At 35.2% G+C, this 4,399-nt stretch overlaps 1 pseudogene; it reads left to right on the top strand.

Annotated features, from left to right (window-relative positions):
* Window positions 1–2,019: 2,019 nt before the first annotated feature.
* LOC103600063 lies at window positions 2,020–2,967 on the top strand (annotated as a pseudogene).
* Window positions 2,968–4,399: the final 1,432 nt, after the last annotated feature.

The following is a 4,399-nucleotide window of genomic DNA, read 5'->3' as shown; positions in this document are numbered from 1 at the left end:
GGGAGCTAAAAAAAAAAAAAAAAAGAAAAAGACAATGATTTTTTAAATGCCTTTATAATAAGCTTTGTTCCTTTATGAAACTAATTCAATAGGCTGAAGGAAATGGTTAATGTGATAAAGTGGGCTGGTGTCCTCTAGAGTACCTGGCTACATAAACAGAAATTCCTGTAGCTAAAAACTAGTTTGTGTCATTAGTTTTTATATTTTTCTGCATCCAGAGAGAGTGCATTTCATGAGGGTGGGGGTGAGGGGGCTGGAGGGGAAAATGTGTTAAAATGATACATTTTTATAACAAATGTATTTTTGTGTGTGTACAAGTAATCCTTAAAATTGGATCTGTATTAGATGTTAAGGTTTTTAAAAAAATTTTTTTAAAGACAGGCATTTCATAATGATAAAGAGCCCAATTAATAAAAAGGACATAACAATCCTAAATTCATATTCAGCTAATAACAGAGCTTCAAAATTTATGAAGCAAAAAGTAAAAGATGTGCAAGGAGAAATAGAAGACCCCACAAGAATGGTAGGACAATAAACAGAAATAATAAGCAACAGTAATATCTCCAGCAAGGAGACAGTAGACTTAATCAAAACTATCAACCAATTTCACTTGATTGACATTGACAGAATACTCCACCTAAGAGCACAGTATAATTTCTTCTCAAGTGCAGAGAGAACATTAACCAAGATAGACCAAAATTCTGGGTTATAAAATAAGTCTCACTAAATTCAAAAGAATTCAAGCCAAAGTACATTTTTTTACCACAATGGAATTAAATTAGAAATAAATAAATAAATAAACCAGAGAGATCTCTGAAAAATCTCCAAATATTTGGAAACTGCACAATTCTATATAATTTGTAGGTCAAAGTAAAAATTTAGAAAATTAGAAAATATTTTGAGTGAAATTAAAATGAAAACATAACATGTCAGAATTTGTGGTATGCCACTAAAGCAGTGGTTACAGGAAATTTTATAGTACTAAATGTTCATATGAGAAAGAAGAAAGATCTCAAATCAATGGTCTCGGATTCCACCTTTAGAAACTAGAAAAAAGAAGAGCAATTAAACCCAAAGGAAGCAGAAGAAAGAAAACAATAAAGATCAAAAGTCGATAAAACAGAAAGCAAAAAAGAACAGAGAAAATATACAGACACAGAAGCTAGTTCTTTGATATCAATAAAATTGATAAACTTCTATCCAGACTTATAAAGGAAAAAAGAGAGACAACACAAATTACCATTACGGAAATAAGAGAGATGACATCAATACAGATTCTACAGGTATTAGAAGGACAATAACAGAGCATCTTATAAAGAACTTTGGGTCAACATAACTCAACATTTAGATGAGATGGACCAATTTAGTGAAAGACACAAGCTCACCCAAGAAGAATTAGATAACCTAAAAGTTCTAATCTATGTAAAAAAACATTGAAATTGTAGGGGGGGAAAAAAAAACCTTTCCACAAAGAAAACTCCAAGCCCAGATGGTTTCACTGGTAAATTCTAACAAATATTTAAGGAAGAAATAACACACATCTTTCACAAGCTTCCAAAAAAAAAAAAAGAGGAAGGAACACTTCCTAACTCATTCTATGACCTAATGTTACCCTGATACCAAAATCAGATAATGATACCGCAAGAAAACTACAGACCAATATCCTTTATGAATAAATATGTAGAGAAAAATCCTCAACAAAATACTAGCAATCTGAGTCTAGCAACAAATAGAAGGATTATACATCATGACCAGTTAGAATTTATCACAGGACCTTCTAGAGATCATTGCAGAGTGAAGCAGAAGATTTCCTGGAGGAGTAGTGGGTTGGGCCCAGCAGAAAAGCAAGCCCAGCACTAGAAGGCAGAGATTCCAGAACTGGATGTAAAGAGACCTTTCTGTTTGGTGCTTCCCGGACTCAATTAAATGTTGTACCCAGTCTGGTTACCCTGGTAACAGGTGTCACTGTTTGTCTAGGAACCGAGAGAGGAGGCTTAAAAGGCTTATTCACCATCAATCATGGAAACATCCTCAAAAGGTCTACTCACTCAAGCTACTCAGTTCTAGAACCTCCTAGATGATCTGGCTGAAAGTGACCTTGAGGGCTATGAGAAGTTCATTCAACAGCAACTAAAAGAGGGAAAACAGCTCTATGCTGCCACAGAACCACAGCTCTGTGTACAGACCAGGATCCTGAAACCAAAAGAAAAAATACTTTTCATCAACCTACGTCAGTGGAAAAGGATCCCAGTTCCCCAATCAACATTCATCCAGTTCCTCTAAGTATTAGCATAGCAGAAGATATGTCTGAGATAATCAGATGCTTACGCAGTCATCAATGTTGCCTACAATCCTGATGTTCTTCAAGCAGCAGAAAAAGATCAAGTGAAAAAAGATCAGTTAATACAGATGGCCATGAAATGCATTGAGGAGCAACTCCAGTTCACTCTTTCACACTCTTACCATATTACCGAATTTATAATAAAAGGAAGTACTCAAAGAATGAAACAAAATCTGATGGGAATCCAAACCGATTCCACAGATTTAAGAGAGAAAATGAGAAAGGAACTAACTCTTGAACAGATAAGAAGCAGTACTAGAAGCAATCCAGATTACTTCCCTCAACTGTTATTGCCAAAAGACCAAGTTTCAGGCAAACCGGAGTGTCTGATAGAAGAGATTCGCAGTACTGAAATCCAGGTGGAGGTGAATATACCAGCCTATGAATTAAAAATTGTGAAGGATCAGAATGAGAAACCTCTGAAAATTGAATTGAAAGTTGAATTACCTGGTATTAGTTCAGTCTCTCTCTGTGACCTTAGTGTTTCTGAGGATGATTTATTGATCGAGGTCTATGAGAAGTACAAATTACATCTGAATCTTCTAGAACCTGTTGATAGTGAAATGACTACAGCAAAATTTATCAAAGAGAAATCTACATTAATCCTCACAGTGTCATTGGCGTAAAACAAGAGCATCATGTTTTGGGTTTTTAGTACTTAAGTCATATGAATTATAGGACCTTCATTGTGGGTAAAGACGTAATAGTTTATCTTAAACGCTAACTCTGTATTTTCTAAGAATTCTTTTTGATGTAATGAGATTTTCTCTTCAGCTGTTGTTTTATCTGTTGTTGTTTTTTTTTTAACTCTTTCTTTCTCCTTCTCAAATAAACTTGGCATCAACCAGAAACTATTAAAAAAAAATTATCATGGGTATGCAAGGCTGGCTGAACATACAAAAATCAGTCAAGGTAACACACCATATTAAAAGAATAAAGGAGGGCCGACCCCGTGGCGCACTCGGGAGAGTGCAGTGCTGGGAGCGCAGTGCCGCTCCCGCCGCAGGTTCGGATCCTATATAGGAATGGCCGGTGCACTCACTGGCTGAGCGCGGTGCGGGCGACACCAAGCCAAAGGTTGCAATCCCCTTACCGGTCACGAAAAAGACAAAAAAAAAAAAGAATAAAGGACAAAAATGCATGAGCATCTCAACAGATGCAGAAAAAGCATTTGAAAAGTTCAACACACTTTCACGATAAAAACACTCAGAAAACTAGAAATAGAGGGAACTTCCTCAACCTGACAAAGAACATTTATAAAAAACCCAAAACTAATATCATACTTAATGGAGAAAGACAGAGCTTTTTCTCTAAGATCAGGAACAAGACAAGGATGCCCAGTCTCACTATTTCTATTCAACATAGTACTGAAAGTCCCTGACAGAGCAATTAGGAAAAAATAAAAATAAAATAAAATTAACCAATAAGATGAAAGGCTTGTACACTGAAAACTACAAAACACCATTGGAAGAAATTTAAAAAGACACATATAAATGGAAAGGCATCCTGTGTTCATGGATTGGAAGACTTAATATTGTTAAGATGTCAATACTACTTAAAGCAATCTACAGATTCAATGCAATCCCTATAAAAACCCCAATATTATTTTTTGCAAAAATAGAAAAAAAAAAAACCCATTCTAAAATTCACATAGACTCTCAAAGAACACCAGATAGCCAAAACAATCTTGAAAAAGAAGAGAAAAGTTAGGGTTCATACAGTTCCTGGTTTCTAAACATGTTACAAAGCTACAGTAATCAAAAGAGTATGGTAATGGCATAAAGACTGACATACAGACCAACGGAATAGAAAGCCCAGAAATTAATACTTGCATATAAGGTCAAATGATCTCTAACAAGGGTGCCAAGCCTATTCAATGGAGTCTCTTCAACAACTGGTGCTAGTAAAACTAGATATCCACATGCAAAAGAATGAAATTGGATGCTAACCTAACACCATGTACAAAAATTAACTCAGAATGGATCAAAGACATAAACATTAAGACCTAAAACTATAAAACTCCTAGTAGAAAACTTAGGGGAAAAGCTTTATGACATT

This window comes from Galeopterus variegatus, unplaced genomic scaffold (assembly GCF_000696425.1).
Source record: "Galeopterus variegatus unplaced genomic scaffold, G_variegatus-3.0.2 Scaffold3212, whole genome shotgun sequence".
Taxonomy (NCBI): domain Eukaryota; kingdom Metazoa; phylum Chordata; class Mammalia; order Dermoptera; family Cynocephalidae; genus Galeopterus; species Galeopterus variegatus.
Note: the sequence above shows the minus strand (reverse complement) of the source record. Positions and strands in the feature narration are given on the sequence as shown.